Source organism: Phyllobates terribilis, unplaced genomic scaffold (assembly GCF_046119375.1).
Source record: "Phyllobates terribilis strain yellow unplaced genomic scaffold, ASM4611937v1 Scaffold_1__5_contigs__length_1240528914, whole genome shotgun sequence".
In the NCBI taxonomy this organism is placed as follows: domain Eukaryota; kingdom Metazoa; phylum Chordata; class Amphibia; order Anura; family Dendrobatidae; genus Phyllobates; species Phyllobates terribilis.
This window is the reverse complement of record NW_027362761.1, coordinates 817,783,836-817,800,991: the sequence shown is the minus strand read 5'-3', so window position 1 is coordinate 817,800,991 and position 17,156 is coordinate 817,783,836. Positions and strand designations below refer to the sequence as shown.

Sequence of the window (17,156 nt, the reverse complement as noted above, 5' to 3'; positions counted from 1 at the left end):
GAAAATGTTGCAACAGTGCACTTAGAAAGAAAATTGGATAGCTCAGTCAGTAAAGCACCCATCTTTTAATCTGAAGGTCCATTATTTACATCATTGTTCAGTTTTGAGGATTTTTAACCTAGACCTATCATTTAGCTTTGTTTAAATCATACCCAGCTTCTCAGAAATAAATGTCATGTGGATATGAGGATTAACACTACTTTGGCAATTTTATGACTTGTTTTCTGCATTTTTCCCTCTGTAGACTCTATGTCTAACTTTCAGTACTCTTTAAGCAGATGGGTGGAAACTAGCAGCTATGATGTCTCCCATAAAAAACACACAGAATCAGAGTGATTCCTACTTTTTTTTTCTTTGCAGCACATTTAGCAGTACCAATATGAAAGTCAAAATTAATCAATACTGAGCTGTGTGAATGTGAATTCACCTTTGGAGTAAACTAAATCAACCGCTTGATGATGCAACTTCACGTACCTCTAACTGCCTAAATCTGATAGCCTTTCACTGGGCTGAATACTCATCACTCCTCTTCCCCTGTTTCCTATACATAGAGGAAAAAAAGAGATGTAACCTGACACCTCATTATGCTGGCAGACTATGTGCTGGCTTTGGTTTTGGGTATGTACACACATATGAAAAAAATCAACATATCTGAAGATACATTTAGATGAATCGTAAGCAAATCTTGAAAAATGTGCGAAGTTTGCTCAGAAGGAGCCTGGATAGCTCAGTCGGTAGAGCATCAGACTTTTAATCTGGGGGTTCAGGGTTCAAGTCCCTGTTCAGGCATTAAGCTTTTAAATCTCAACAGATCACTTTGTATTGTTTAAATCTCAGCTTGTGCTTGAAGATTAGTTGCATGCTTAATGCACTTGTTTGACATGAGAAATAAAATGCTCTTTTACACTAGAGAAAAAAACAAAAAATATGTCTTTGAATATGTCCAAATTCACGACAAATCATTAATTATGTGCATGGTTTTGGCTTTGAACAGTCATATTGGATGATAATTTTTCTGAGTTTACTTAAATATGGACAGAGACATTTTTTTTGAAAATGTTGCAAAAGTGCACTTAGAAAGAACCTGGATAGCTCAGTCTGTAAAGCAGCCGTCTTTTAATCTGAGGGTCCATTATTTACGTCATTGTTCAGTTTTGAGGCTTTTTAACCTAGATCTATCATTTAGCTTTGTTTAAATCCTACCTAGCTTTTCAGAAATAAATGTCATGTGGATATGAGGATTAACACTACTTTGGCAATTTTATGACTTGTTTTCTGCATTTTTCCCTCTGTAGACTCTATGTCTAACTTTCAGTACTCTTTAAGCTGATGTGTGGAAACTAGCAGCTATGATGTCTCCCATAAAAAACACACAGAATCAGAGTGATTCCTACTTTTTTTTCTTTGCAGCACATTTAGCAGTACCAATATGAAAGTCAAAATTAATCAATACTGAGCTGTGTGAATGTGAATTCAGCTTTGGAGTAAACTAAATCAACCGCTTCATGATGCAACTTCACCTGCCTTTAACTGCCCAAATCTGATAGCCTTTCACTGGGCTGAATACTCATCATTCCTCTTCCCCTGTTTCCTATACATAGAGTATAAAAAGAGATGTAACCTGACACCTCATTACGCTGGCAGACTATGTGCTGGCTTTGGTTTTGGGTATGTACACACATATGAAAAAAATCAACATATCTGAAGATACATTTAGATGAATCAGAAGCAAATCTTGAAAAATGTGCTAAGCTTGTTCCAAAGGAGCCTGGATAGCTCAGTCGGTAGAGCATCAGTCTTTTAATCTGAGGGTCCAGGGTTCAAGTCCCTGTTCAAGTGTTAAGCTTTTAAATCTCAAAAGATCACTTTGTATTGTTTAAAACTCAGCTTGTGCTTCAAGATTAGTTGCATGCTTAATGCTCTTGTTTGACATGAGAAATAAAATGCTTTTGTTTGACATGAGAAATAAAATGCTCTTTTACACTAGAGAAAAAAACAAATACATGTTTTTGAATATGTCCAAATTCACGACAAATCATTGATTATGTGCTTGGTTTTGGCTTTGAAAAGTCATATTGCATGATAATTTTTCTGAGTATACTTAAATATGGACAGAGACATTTTTTTTGAAAATGTTGCAAAAGTGCACTTAGAAAGAACCTGGATAGCTCAGTCTGTAAAGCACCCGTCTTTTAATCTGAGGGTCCATTATTTACATCATTGTTCAGTTTTGAGGCTTTTTAACCTAGACCTATCATTTAGCTTTGTTTAAATCATACCTAGCTTTTCAGAAATAAATGTCATGTGGATATGAGGATTAACACTACTTTGGCAATTTTATGACTTGCTTTCGGCACTTTTCCCTCTGTAAACTCTATGTTTAACTTTCAATACTCTTTAAGCTGATGTGTGGAAACTAGCAGCTATGATGTCCCCCATAAAAAACACACAGAATCAGAGTGATTCCTACTTTTTTTTCTTTGCAGCACATTTAGCAGTAGCAATATGAAAGTCAAAATTAATCAATACCGAGCTGTGTGAATGTGAATTCAGCTTTGGAGTAAACTAAATCAACCGCTTGATGATGCAACTTCACCTGCCTTTAACTGCCCAAATCTGATAGCCTTTCACTGGGCTGAATACTCATCACTCCTCTTCCCCTGTTTCCTATACATAGAGTATAAAAAGAGATGTAACCTGACACCTCATTATGCTGGCAGACTATGTGCTGGCTTTGGTTTTGGGTATGTACACACATATGATAAAAATCAACATATCTGAAGATACATTTAGATGAATCAGAAGCAAATCTTGAAAAATGTGCTAAGTTTGTTCAAAAAGAGCCTGGATAGCTCAGTCGGTAGAGCATCAGACTTTTAATCTGAGGTTCCAGGGTTCAAGTCCCTGTTCAGGCATTAGACTATTAATCTGAGGGTCCAGGGTTCAAGTCCCTGTTCAGGCATTAAGCTTTTAAATCTCAACAGATCACTTTGTATTGTTTAAATCTCGGCTTGTGCTTGAAGATTAGTTGCATGCTTAATGCACTTGTTTGACATGAGAAATAAAATGCTCTTTTACAGTAGAGAAAAAAACAAAAAACATGTCTTTGAATATGTCCATATTCACGACAAATCATTGATTATGTGCTTGGTTTTGGCTTTGAACAGTCATATTGGATGATAATTTTTCTGAGTTTACTTAAATATGGACAGAGACATTTTTTTTGAAAATGTTGCAAAAGTGCACTTAGAAAGACCCTGGATAGCTCAGTCTGTAAAGCACCCGTCTTTTAATCTGAGGGTCCATTATTTACATCATTGTTCAGTTTTGAGGCTTTTTAACCTAGACCTATCATTTATCTTTGTTTAAATCATACCTAGCTTTTCAGAAATAAATGTCATGTGGATATGAGGATTAACACTACTTTGGCAATTTTATGACTTGTTTTCGGCATTTTTCCCTCTGTAGACTCTATGTCTAACTTTCAATACTCTTTAAGCTGATGTGTGGAAACTAGCAGCTATGATGTCTCCCATAAAAAACACACAGAATCAGAGTGATTCCTACTTTTTTTTCTTTGCAGCACATTTAGCAGTACCAATATGAAAGTCAAAATTAACCAATACTGAGCTGTGTGAATGTGAATTCAGCTTTGGAGTAAACTAAATCAACCGCTTGATGATGCAACTTCACCTGCCTTTAACTGCCCAAATCTGATAGCCTTTCACTGGGCTGAATACTCATCACTCCTCTTCCCCTGTTTCCTATACATAGAGTATAAAAAGAGATGTAACCTGACACCTCATTATGCTGGCAGACTATGTGCTGGCTTTGGTTTTGGGTATGTACACACATATGAAAAAAATCAACATATCTGAAGATACATTTAGATGAATCAGAAGTAAATCTTGAAAAATGTTTACGTTTGCTCAGAAGGAGCCTGATTCTCTACCAGTTGGTAGAGCATCAGACTTTTAATCTGAGGGTCCAGGGTTCAAGTCCCTGTTCAGGCGTTAAGCTTTTAAATCTCAACAGATCACTTTGTATAGTTTAAATCTCAGCTTGTGCTTGAAGATTAGTTGCATGCTTAATGCACTTGTTTGACATGAGAAATAAAATGCTCTTATACACTAGAGAAAAAACAAAAAACATGTCTTTGAATATGGCCAAACTCACGACAAATTATTGATTATGTGCTTGGTTTTGGCTTTGAACAGTCATATTAAATGATAATTTTTCTGAATATAATTAAATATGGACAGAGACATTTTTTTTTAAATGTTGCAACAGTGCACTTAGAAAAAAAATTGGACAGCTCAGTCAGTAAAGCAACCGTCTTTTAATCTGAGGGTCCATTATTTACGTCATTGTTCAGTTTTGAGGCTTTTTAACCTAGATCTATCATTCAGCTTTGTTTAAATCATACCTAGCTTTTCAGAAATAAATGTCATGTGGATATGAGGATTAACACTACTTTGGCAATTTTATGACTTGTTTTCTGCATTTTTCCCTCTGTAGACTCTATGTCTAACTTTCAGTACTCTTTAAGCTGATGGGTGGAAACTAGCAGCTATGATGTCTCCCATAAAAAACACACAGAATCAGAGTGATTCCTACTTTTTTTTCTTTGCAGCACATTTAGCAGTACCAATATGAAAGTCAAAATTAATCAATACTGAGCTGTGTGAATGTGAATTCAGCTTTGGAGTAAACTAAATCAACCGCTTCATGATGCAACTTCACCTGCCTTTAACTGCCCAAATCTGATAGCCTTTCACTGGGCTGAATACTCATCATTCCTCTTCCCCTGTTTCCTATACATAGAGTATAAAAAGAGATGTAACCTGACACCTCATTACGCTGGCAGACTATGTGCTGGCTTTGGTTTTGGGTATGTACACACATATGAAAAAAATCAACATATCTGAAGATACATTTAGATGAATCAGAAGCAAATCTTGAAAAATGTGCTAAGCTTGTTCAGAAGGAGCCTGGATAGCTCAGTCGGTAGAGCATCAGTTTTTTAATCTGAGGGTCCAGGGTTCAAGTCCCTGTTGAGGTGTTAAGCTTTTAAATCTCAACAGATCACTTTGTATTGTTTAAATCTCAGCTTGTGCTTGAAGATTAGTTGCATGCTTAATGCTCTTGTTTGACATGAGAAATAAAATGCTCTTGTTTGACATGAGAAATAAAATGCTCTTTTACACTAGAGAAAAAAACAAAAAACATGTCTTTGAATATGTCCAAATTCACGACAAATCATTGATTATGTGCTTGGTTTTGGCTTTGAAAAGTCATATTGCATGATAATTTTTCTGAGTATACTTAGATATGGACAGAGACATTTTCATTGAAAATGTTGCAAAAGTGCACTTAGAAAGAACCTGGATAGCTTAGTCTGTAAAGCACCCGTCTTTTAATCTGAGGGTCCATTATTTACATCATTGTTCAGTTTTGAGGCTTTTTAACCTAGACCTATCATTTAGCTTTGTTTAAATCATACCTAGCTTTTCAGAAATAAATGTCATGTGGATATGAGGATTAACACTACTTTGGCAATTTTATGACTTGTTTTCAGCATTTTTCCCTCTGTAAACTCTATGTTTAACTTTCAATACTCTTTAAGCTGATGTGTGGAAACTAGCAGCTATGATGTCCCCCATAAAAAACACACAGAATCAGTGATTCCTACTTTTTTTTCTTTGCAGCACATTTAGCAGTAGCAATATGAAAGTCAAAATTAATCAATACTGAGCTGTGTGAATGTGAATTCAGCTTTGGAGTAAACTAAATCAACCGCTTGATGATGCAACTTCACCTGCCTTTAACTGCCCAAATCTGATAGCCTTTCACTGGGCTGAATACTCATCACCCCTCTTCCCCTGTTTCCTATACATAGAGTATAAAAAGAGATGTAACCTGACACCTCATTATGCTGGCAGACTATGTGCTGGCTTTGGTTTTGGGTATGTACACACATATGATAAAAATCAACATATCTGAAGATACATTTAGATGAATCAGAAGCAAATCTTGAAAAATGTGCTAAGTTTGTTCTAAAGGAGCCTGGATAGCTCAGTCAGTAGAGCATCAGACTTTTAATCTGAGGGTCCAGGGTTCAAGTCTCTGTTCAGGCATTAAGCTTTTAAATCTCAACAGATCACTTTGTATTGTTTAAATCTCAGCTTGTGCTTGAAGATTAGTTGCATGCTTAATGCATTTGTTTGACATGAGAAATAAAATGCTCTTTTACAGTAGAGAAAAAAACAAAAAACATGTCTTTGAATATGTCCATATTCACGACAAATCATTGATTATGTGCTTGGTTTTGGCTTTGAACAGTCATATTGGATGATAATTTTTCTGAGTTTACTTAAATATGGACAGAGACATTTTTTTTGAAAATGTTGCAAAAGTGCACTTAGAAAGAACCTGGATAGCTCAGTCTGTAAAGCACCCGTCTTTTAATCTGAGGGTCCATTATTTACATCATTGTTCAGTTTTGAGGCTTTTTAACCTAGACCTATCATTTATCTTTGTTTAAATCATACCTAGCTTTTCAGAAATAAATGTCATGTGGATATGAGGATTAACACTACTTTGGCAATTTTATGACTTGTTTTCGGCATTTTTCCCTCTGTAGACTCTATGTCTAACTTTCAATACTCTTTAAGCTGATGTGTGGAAACTAGCAGCTATGATGTCTCCCATAAAAAACACACAGAATCAGAGTGATTCCTACTTTTTTTTCTTTGCAGCACATTTAGCAGTACCAATATGAAAGTCAAAATTAATCAATACTGAGCTGTGTGAATGTGAATTCAGCTTTGGAGTAAACTAAATCAACCGCTTGATGATGCAACTTCACCTGCCTTTAACTGCCCAAATCTGATAGCCTTTCACTGGGCTGAATACTCATCACTCCTCTTCCCCTGTTTCCTATACATAGAGTATAAAAAGAGATGTAACCTGACACCTCATTATGCTGGCAGACTATGTGCTGGCTTTGGTTTTGGGTATGTACACACATATGAAAAAAATCAACATATCTGAAGATACATTTAGATGAATCAGAAGGAAATCTTGAAAAATGTGCTACGTTTGCTCAGAAGGAGCCTGATGCTCTACCAGTTGGTAGAGCATCAGACTATTAATCTGAGGGTCCAGGGTTCAAGTCCCTGTTCAGGCGTTAAGCTTTTAAATCTCAACAGATCACTTTGTATAGTTTAAATCTCAGCTTGTGCTTGAAGATTAGTTGCATGCTTAATGCACTTGTTTGACATGAGAAATAAAATGCTCTTATACACTATAGAAAAAACAAAAAACATGTCTTTGAATATGGCCAAACTCACGACATATTATTGATTATGTGCTTGGTTTTGGCTTTGAACAGTCATATTAAATGATAATTTTTCTGAATATAATTAAATATGGACAGAGACATTTTTTTTTAAATGTTGCAACAGTGCACTTAGAAAAAAAATTGGACAGCTCAGTCAGTAAAGCAACCGTCTTTTAATCTGAGGGTCCATTATTTACGTCATTGTTCAGTTTTGAGGCTTTTTAACCTAGATCTATCATTTAGCTTTGTTTAAATCATACCTAGCTTTTCAGAAATAAATGTCATGTGGATATGAGGATTAACACTACTTTGGCAATTTTATGACTTGTTTTCTGCATTTTTCCCTCTGTAGACTCTATGTCTAACTTTCAGTACTCTTTAAGCTGATGGGTGGAAACTAGCAGCTATGATGTCTCCCATAAAAAACACACAGAATCAGAGTGATTCCTACTTTTTTTTCTTTGCAGCACATTTAGCAGTACCAATATGAAAGTCAAAATTAATCAATACTGAGCTGTGTGAATGTGAATTCAGCTTTGGAGTAAACTAAATCAACCGCTTCATGATGCAACTTCACCTGCCTTTAACTGCCCAAATCTGATAGCCTTTCACTGGGCTGAATACTCATCATTCCTCTTCCCCTGTTTCCTATACATAGAGTATAAAAAGAGATGTAACCTGACACCTCATTACGCTGGCAGACTATGTGCTGGCTTTGGTTTTGGGTATGTACACACATATGAAAAAAATCAACATATCTGAAGATACATTTAGATGAATCAGAAGCAAATCTTGAAAAATGTGCTAAGCTTGTTCAGAAGGAGCCTGGATAGCTCAGTCGGTAGAGCATCAGTTTTTTAATCTGAGGGTCCAGGGTTCAAGTCCCTGTTCAGGTGTTAAGCTTTTAAATCTCAACAGATCACTTTGTATTGTTTAAATCTCAGCTTGTGCTTGAAGATTAGTTGCATGCTTAATGCTCTTGTTTGACATGAGAAATAAAATGCTCTTGTTTGACATGAGAAATAAAATGCTCTTTTACACTAGAGAAAAAAACAAAAAACATGTCTTTGAATATGTCCAAATTCACGACAAATCATTGATTATGTGCTTGGTTTTGGCTTTGAAAAGTCATATTGCATGATAATTTTTCTGAGTATACTTAGATATGGACAGAGACATTTTCATTGAAAATGTTGCAAAAGTGCACTTAGAAAGAACCTGGATAGCTTAGTCTGTAAAGCACCCGTCTTTTAATCTGAGGGTCCATTATTTACATCATTGTTCAGTTTTGAGGCTTTTTAACCTAGACCTATCATTTAGCTTTGTTTAAATCATACCTAGCTTTTCAGAAATAAATGTCATGTGGATATGAGGATTAACACTACTTTGGCAATTTTATGACTTGTTTTCAGCATTTTTCCCTCTGTAAACTCTATGTTTAACTTTCAATACTCTTTAAGCTGATGTGTGGAAACTAGCAGCTATGATGTCCCCCATAAAAAACACACAGAATCAGTGATTCCTACTTTTTTTTCTTTGCAGCACATTTAGCAGTAGCAATATGAAAGTCAAAATTAATCAATACTGAGCTGTGTGAATGTGAATTCAGCTTTGGAGTAAACTAAATCAACCGCTTGATGATGCAACTTCACCTGCCTTTAACTGCCCAAATCTGATAGCCTTTCACTGGGCTGAATACTCATCACTCCTCTTCCCCTGTTTCCTATACATAGAGTATAAAAAGAGATATAACCTGACACCTCATTATGCTGGCAGACTATGTGCTGGCTTTGGTTTTGGGTATGTACACACATATGATAAAAATCAACATATCTGAAGATACATTTAGATGAATCAGAAGCAAATCTTGAAAAATGTGCTAAGTTTGTTCAAAAGGAGCCTGGATAGCTCAGTCAGTAGAGCATCAGACTTTTAATCTGAGGGTCCAGGGTTCAAGTCCCTGTTCAGGCATTAAGCTTTTAAATCTCAACAGATCACTTTGTATTGTTTAAATCTCGGCTTGTGCTTGAAGATTAGTTGCATGCTTAATGCATTTGTTTGACATGAGAAATAAAATGCTCTTTTACAGTAGAGAAAAAAACAAAAAACATGTCTTTCAATATGTCCATATTCACGACAAATCATTGATTATGTGCTTGGTTTTGGCTTTGAACAGTCATATTGGATGATAATTTTTCTGAGTTTACTTAAATATGGACAGAGACATTTTTTTTGAAAATGTTGCAAAAGTGCACTTAGAAAGAACCTGGATAGCTCAGTCTGTAAAGCACCCGTCTTTTAATCTGAGGGTCCATTATTTACATCATTGTTCAGTTTTGAGGCTTTTTAACCTAGACCTATCATTTATCTTTGTTTAAATCATACCTAGCTTTTCAGAAATAAATGTCATGTGGATATGAGGATTAACACTACTTTGGCAATTTTATGACTTGTTTTCGGCATTTTTCCCTCTGTAGACTCTATGTCTAACTTTCAATACTCTTTAAGCTGATGTGTGGAAACTAGCAGCTATGATGTCTCCCATAAAAAACACACAGAATCAGAGTGATTCCTACTTTTTTTTCTTTGCAGCACATTTAGCAGTAGCAATATGAAAGTCAAAATTAATCAATACTGAGCTGTGTGAATGTGAATTCAGCTTTGGAGTAAACTAAATCAACCGCTTGATGATGCAACTTCACCTGCCTTTAACTGCCCAAATCTGATAGCCTTTCACTGGGCTGAATACTCATCACTCCTCTTCCCCTGTTTCCTATACATAGAGTATAAAAAGAGATGTAACCTGACACCTCATTATGCTGGCAGACTATGTGCTGGCTTTGGTTTTGGGTATGTACACACATATGAAAAAAATCAACATATCTGAAGATACATTTAGATGAATCAGAAGTAAATCTTGAAAAATGTGCTACGTTTGCTCAGAAGGAGCCTGATGCTCTACCAGTTGGTAGAGCATCAGACTTTTAATCTGAGGGTCCAGGGTTCAAGTCCCTGTTCAGGCGTTAAGCTTTTAAATCTCAACAGATCACTTTGTATTGTTTAAATCTCAGCTTGTGCTTGAAGATTAGTTGCATGCTTAATGCTCTTGTTTGACATGAGAAATAAAATGCTCTTGTTTGACATAAGAAATAAAATGCTCTTTTACACTAGAGAAAAAAACAAAAAACATGTCTTTGAATATGTCCAAATTCACGACAAATCATTGATTATGTGCTTGGTTTTGGCTTTGAAAAGTCATATTGCATGATAATTTTTCTGAGTATACTTAGATATGGACAGAGACATTTTCATTGAAAATGTTGCAAAAGTGCACTTAGAAAGAACCTGGATAGCTTAGTCTGTAAAGCACCCGTCTTTTAATCTGAGGGTCCATTATTTACATCATTGTTCAGTTTTGAGGCTTTTTAACCTAGACCTATCATTTAGCTTTGTTTAAATCATACCTAGCTTTTCAGAAATAAATGTCATGTGGATATGAGGATTAACACTACTTTGGCAATTTTATGACTTGTTTTCAGCATTTTTCCCTCTGTAAACTCTATGTTTAACTTTCAATACTCTTTAAGCTGATGTGTGGAAACTAGCAGCTATGATGTCCCCCATAAAAAACACACAGAATCAGTGATTCCTACTTTTTTTTCTTTGCAGCACATTTAGCAGTAGCAATATGAAAGTCAAAATTAATCAATACTGAGCTGTGTGAATGTGAATTCAGCTTTGGAGTAAACTAAATCAACCGCTTGATGATGCAACTTAACCTGCCTTTAACTGCCCAAATCTGATAGCCTTTCACTGGGCTGAATACTCATCACTCCTCTTCCCCTGTTTCCTATACATAGAGTATAAAAAGAGATGTAACCTGACACCTCATTATGCTGGCAGACTATGTGCTGGCTTTGGTTTTGGGTATGTACACACATATGATAAAAATCAACATATCTGAAGATACATTTAGATGAATCAGAAGCAAATCTTGAAAAATGTGGTAAGCTTGTTCAAAAGGAGCCTGGATAGCTCAGTCAGTAGAGCATCAGACTTTTAATTTGAGGGTCCAGGGTTCAAGTCCCTGTTCAGGCATTAAGCTTTTAAATCTCAACAGATCACTTTGTATTGTTTAAATCTCGGCTTGTGCTTGAAGATTAGTTGCATGCTTAATGCATTTGTTTGACATGAGAAATAAAATGCTCTTTTACAGTAGAGAAAAAAACAAAAAACATGTCTTTGAATATGTCCATATTCACGACAAATCATTGATTATGTGCTTGGTTTTGGCTTTGAACAGTCATATTGGATGATAATTTTTCTGAGTTTACTTAAATATGGACAGAGACATTTTTTTTGAAAATGTTGCAAAAGTGCACTTAGAAAGAACCTGGATAGCTCAGTCTGTAAAGCACCCGTCTTTTAATCTGAGGGTCCATTATTTACATCATTGTTCAGTTTTGAGGCTTTTTAACCTAGACCTATCATTTATCTTTGTTTAAATCATACCTAGCTTTTCAGAAATAAATGTCATGTGGATATGAGGATTAACACTACTTTGGCAATTTTATGACTTGTTTTCGGCATTTTTCCCTCTGTAGACTCTATGTCTAACTTTCAATACTCTTTAAGCTGATGTGTGGAAACTAGCAGCTATGATGTCTCCCATAAAAAACACACAGAATCAGAGTGATTCCTACTTTTTTTTCTTTGCAGCACATTTAGCAGTACCAATATGAAAGTCAAAATTAATCAATACTGAGCTGTGTGAATGTGAATTCAGCTTTGGAGTAAACTAAATCAACCGCTTGATGATGCAACTTCACCTGCCTTTAACTGCCCAAATCTGATAGCCTTTCACTGGGCTGAATACTCATCACTCCTCTTCCCCTGTTTCCTATACATAGAGTATAAAAAGAGATGTAACCTGACACCTCATTACGCTGGCAGACTATGTGCTGGCTTTGGTTTTGGGTATGTACACACATATGAAAAAAATCAACATATCTGAAGATACATTTAGATGAATCAGAAGTAAATCTTGAAAAATGTGCTACGTTTGCTCAGAAGGAGCCTGATGCTCTACCAGTTGGTAGAGCATCAGACTTTTAATCTGAGGGTCCAGGGTTCAAGTCCCTGTTCAGGCATTAAGCTTTTAAATCTCAACAGATCACTTTGTATAGTTTAAATCTCAGCTTGTGCTTGAAGATTAGTTGCATGCTTAATGCACTTGTTTGACATGAGAAATAAAATGCTCTTATACACTAGAGAAAAAACAAAAAACATGTCTTTGAATATGGCCAAACTCACGACAAATTATTGATTATGTGCTTGGTTTTGGCTTTGAACAGTCATATTAAATGATAATTTTTCTGAATATAATTAAATATGGACAGAGACATTTTTTTTTAAATGTTGCAACAGTGCACTTAGAAAAAAAATTGGACAGCTCAGTCAGTAAAGCAACCGTCTTTTAATCTGAGGGTCCATTATTTACGTCATTGTTCAGTTTTGAGGCTTTTTAACCTAGATCTATCATTTAGCTTTGTTTAAATCATACCTAGCTTTTCAGAAATAAATGTCATGTGGATATGAGGATTAACACTACTTTGGCAATTTTATGACTTGTTTTCTGCATTTTTCCCTCTGTAGACTCTATGTCTAACTTTCAGTACTCTTTAAGCTGATGGGTGGAAACTAGCAGCTATGATGTCTCCCATAAAAAAAACACAGAATCAGAGTGATTCCTACTTTTTTTTCTTTGCAGCACATTTAGCAGTACCAATATGAAAGTCAAAATTAATCAATACTGAGCTGTGTGAATGTGAATTCAGCTTTGGAGTAAACTAAATCAACCGCTTCATGATGCAACTTCACCTGCCTTTAACTGCCCAAATCTGATAGCCTTTCACTGGGCTGAATACTCATCATTCCTCTTCCCCTGTTTCCTATACATAGAGTATAAAAAGAGATGTAACCTGACACCTCATTACGCTGGCAGACTATGTGCTGGCTTTGGTTTTGGGTATGTACACACATATGAAAAAAATCAACATATCTGAAGATACATTTAGATGAATCAGAAGCAAATCTTAAAAAATGTGCTAAGCTTGTTCAGAAGGAGCCTGGATAGCTCAGTCGGTAGAGCATCAGTTTTTTAATCTGAGGGTCCAGGGTTCAAGTCCCTGTTCAGGTGTTAAGCTTTTAAATCTCAACAGATCACTTTGTATTGTTTAAATCTCAGCTTGTGCTTGAAGATTAGTTGCATGCTTAATGCTCTTGTTTGACATGAGAAATAAAATGCTCTTGTTTGACATGAGAAATAAAATGCTCTTTTACACTAGAGAAAAAAACAAAAAACATGTCTTTGAATATGTCCAAATTCACGACAAATCATTGATTATGTGCTTGGTTTTGGCTTTGAAAAGTCATATTGCATGATAATTTTTCTGAGTATACTTAGATATGGACAGAGACATTTTCATTGAAAATGTTGCAAAAGTGCACTTAGAAAGAACCTGGATATCTTAGTCTGTAAAGCACCCGTCTTTTAATCTGAGGGTCCATTATTTACATCATTGTTCAGTTTTGAGGCTTTTTAACCTAGACCTATCATTTAGCTTTGTTTAAATCATACCTAGCTTTTCAGAAATAAATGTCATGTGGATATGAGGATTAACACTACTTTGGCAATTTTATGACTTGTTTTCAGCATTTTTCCCTCTGTAAACTCTATGTTTAACTTTCAATACTCTTTAAGCTGATGTGTGGAAACTAGCAGCTATGATGTCCCCCATAAAAAACACACAGAATCAGTGATTCCTACTTTTTTTCTTTGCAGCACATTTAGCAGTAGCAATATGAAAGTCAAAATTAATCAATACTGAGCTGTGTGAATGTGAATTCAGCTTTGGAGTAAACTAAATCAACCGCTTGATGATGCAACTTCACCTGCCTTTAACTGCCCAAATCTGATAGCCTTTCACTGGGCTGAATACTCATCACTCCTCTTCCCCTGTTTCCTATACATAGAGTATAAAAAGAGATGTAACCTGACACCTCATTATGCTGGCAGACTATGTGCTGGCTTTGGTTTTGGGTATGTACACACATATGATAAAAATCAACATATCTGAAGATACATTTAGATGAATCAGAAGCAAATCTTGAAAAATGTGCTAAGTTTGTTCAAAAGGAGCCTGGATAGCTCAGTCAGTAGAGCATCAGACTTTTAATCTGAGGGTCCAGGGTTCAAGTCCCTGTTCAGGCATTAAGCTTTTAAATCTCAACAGATCACTTTGTATTGTTTAAATCTCGGCTTGTGCTTGAAGATTAGTTGCATGCTTAATGCATTTGTTTGACATGAGAAATAAAATGCTCTTTTACAGTAGAGAAAAAAACAAAAAACATGTTTTTGAATATGTCCATATTCACGACAAATCATTGATTATGTGCTTGGTTTTGGCTTTGAACAGTCATATTGGATGATAATTTTTCTGAGTTTACTTAAATATGGACAGAGACATTTTTTTTGAAAATGTTGCAAAAGTGCACTTAGAAAGAACCTGGATAGCTCAGTCTGTAAAGCACCCGTCTTTTAATCTGAGGGTCCATTATTTACATCATTGTTCAGTTTTGAGGCTTTTTAACCTAGACCTATCATTTATCTTTGTTTAAATCATACCTAGCTTTTCAGAAATAAATGTCATGTGGATATGAGGATTAACACTACTTTGGCAATTTTATGACTTGTTTTCGGCATTTTTCCCTCTGTAGACTCTATGTCTAACTTTCAATACTCTTTAAGCTGATGTGTGGAAACTAGCAGCTATGATGTCTCCCATAAAAAACACACAGAATCAGAGTGATTCCTACTTTTTTTTCTTTGCAGCACATTTAGCAGTACCAATATGAAAGTCAAAATTAATCAATACTGAGCTGTGTGAATGTGAATTCAGCTTTGGAGTAAACTAAATCAACCGCTTGATGATGCAACTTCACCTGCCTTTAACTGCCCAAATCTGATAGCCTTTCACTGGGCTGAATACTCATCACTCCTCTTCCCCTGTTTCCTATACATAGAGTATAAAAAGAGATGTAACCTGACACCTCATTATGCTGGCAGACTATGTGCTGGCTTTGGTTTTGGGTATGTACACACATATGAAAAAAATCAACATATCTGAAGATACATTTAGATGAATCAGAAGTAAATCTTGAAAAATGTGCTACGTTTGCTCAGAAGGAGCCTGATGCTCTACCAGTTGGTAGAGCATCAGACTTTTAATCTGAGGGTCCAGGGTTCAAGTCCCTGTTCAGGCGTTAAGCTTTTAAATCTCAACAGATCACTTTGTATAGTTTAAATCTCAGCTTGTGCTTGAAGATTAGTTGCATGCTTAATGCATTTGTTTGACATGAGAAATAAAATGCTCTTATACACTAGAGAAAAAACAAAAAACATGTCTTTAAATATGGCCAAACTCACGACAAATTATTGATTATGTGCTTGGTTTTGGCTTTGAACAGTCATATTAAATGATAATTTTTCTGAATGTAATTAAATATGGACAGAGACATTTTTTTTTAAATGTTGCAACAGTGCACTTAGAAAAAAAATTGGACAGCTCAGTCAGTAAAGCAACCGTCTTTTAATCTGAGGGTCCATTATTTACGTCATTGTTCAGTTTTGAGGCTTTTTAACCTAGATCTATCATTTAGCTTTGTTTAAATCATACCTAGCTTTTCAGAAATAAATGTCATGTGGATATGAGGATTAACACTACTTTGGCAATTTTATGACTTGTTTTCTGCATTTTTCCCTCTGTAGACTCTATGTCTAACTTTCAGTACTCTTTAAGCTGATGGGTGGAAACTAGCAGCTATGATGTCTCCCATAAAAAAAACACAGAATCAGAGTGATTCCTACTTTTTTTTCTTTGCAGCACATTTAGCAGTACCAATATGAAAGTCAAAATTAATCAATACTGAGCTGTGTGAATGTGAATTCAGCTTTGGAGTAAACTAAATCAACCGCTTCATGATGCAACTTCACCTGCCTTTAACTGCCCAAATCTGATAGCCTTTCACTGGGCTGAATACTCATCATTCCTCTTCCCCTGTTTCCTATACATAGAGTATAAAAAGAGATGTAACCTGACACCTCATTACGCTGGCAGACTATGTGCTGGCTTTGGTTTTGGGTATGTACACACATATGAAAAAAATCAACATATCTGAAGATACATTTAGATGAATCAGAAGCAAATCTTAAAAAATGTGCTAAGCTTGTTCAGAAGGAGCCTGGATAGCTCAGTCGGTAGAGCATCAGTTTTTTAATCTGAGGGTCCAGGGTTCAAGTCCCTGTTCAGGTGTTAAGCTTTTAAATCTCAACAGATCACTTTGTATTGTTTAAATCTCAGCTTGTGCTTGAAGATTAGTTGCATGCTTAATGCTCTTGTTTGACATGAGAAATAAAATGCTCTTGTTTGACATGAGAAATAAAATGCTCTTTTACACTAGAGAAAAAAACAAAAAACATGTCTTTGAATATGTCCAAATTCACGACAAATCATTGATTATGTGCTTGGTTTTGGCTTTGAAAAGTCATATTGCATGATAATTTTTCTGAGTATACTTAGATATGGACAGAGACATTTTCATTGAAAATGTTGCAAAAGTGCACTTAGAAAGAACCTGGATATCTTAGTCTGTAAAGCACCCGTCTTTTAATCTGAGGGTCCATTATTTACATCATTGTTCAGTTTTGAGGCTTTTTAACCTAGACCTATCATTTAGCTTTGTTTAAATCATA

General features: G+C 35.5%; 11 non-coding genes across 11 annotated transcripts; all 11 read left to right on the top strand.

The window, feature by feature from the left end:
* The first annotated feature begins 716 nt into the window (after positions 1-716).
* TRNAK-UUU (transfer RNA lysine (anticodon UUU)) lies at positions 717-789 on the top strand. Its single transcript has one exon. It is a non-coding gene; the product is annotated as a tRNA-Lys (tRNA).
* Positions 790-1,766: 977 nt separating this feature from the next.
* Positions 1,767-1,839, top strand: TRNAK-UUU (transfer RNA lysine (anticodon UUU)). Its single transcript has one exon. It is a non-coding gene; the product is annotated as a tRNA-Lys (tRNA).
* Positions 1,840-2,842: 1,003 nt separating this feature from the next.
* Positions 2,843-2,915, top strand: TRNAK-UUU (transfer RNA lysine (anticodon UUU)). Its single transcript has one exon. It is a non-coding gene; the product is annotated as a tRNA-Lys (tRNA).
* A 2,074-nt stretch (positions 2,916-4,989) lies between these two features.
* TRNAK-UUU (transfer RNA lysine (anticodon UUU)) lies at positions 4,990-5,062 on the top strand. The gene has a single exon. It is a non-coding gene; the product is annotated as a tRNA-Lys (tRNA).
* A 1,002-nt stretch (positions 5,063-6,064) lies between these two features.
* On the top strand, positions 6,065-6,137 carry TRNAK-UUU (transfer RNA lysine (anticodon UUU)). Its single transcript has one exon. It is a non-coding gene; the product is annotated as a tRNA-Lys (tRNA).
* Positions 6,138-8,165: 2,028 nt separating this feature from the next.
* Positions 8,166-8,238, top strand: TRNAK-UUU (transfer RNA lysine (anticodon UUU)). The gene has a single exon. It is a non-coding gene; the product is annotated as a tRNA-Lys (tRNA).
* Positions 8,239-9,240: 1,002 nt separating this feature from the next.
* TRNAK-UUU (transfer RNA lysine (anticodon UUU)) lies at positions 9,241-9,313 on the top strand. Its single transcript has one exon. It is a non-coding gene; the product is annotated as a tRNA-Lys (tRNA).
* A 2,054-nt stretch (positions 9,314-11,367) lies between these two features.
* TRNAK-UUU (transfer RNA lysine (anticodon UUU)) lies at positions 11,368-11,440 on the top strand. The gene has a single exon. It is a non-coding gene; the product is annotated as a tRNA-Lys (tRNA).
* A 2,028-nt stretch (positions 11,441-13,468) lies between these two features.
* TRNAK-UUU (transfer RNA lysine (anticodon UUU)) lies at positions 13,469-13,541 on the top strand. The gene has a single exon. It is a non-coding gene; the product is annotated as a tRNA-Lys (tRNA).
* A 1,001-nt stretch (positions 13,542-14,542) lies between these two features.
* TRNAK-UUU (transfer RNA lysine (anticodon UUU)) lies at positions 14,543-14,615 on the top strand. The gene has a single exon. It is a non-coding gene; the product is annotated as a tRNA-Lys (tRNA).
* Positions 14,616-16,643: 2,028 nt separating this feature from the next.
* On the top strand, positions 16,644-16,716 carry TRNAK-UUU (transfer RNA lysine (anticodon UUU)). The gene has a single exon. It is a non-coding gene; the product is annotated as a tRNA-Lys (tRNA).
* Positions 16,717-17,156: the final 440 nt, after the last annotated feature.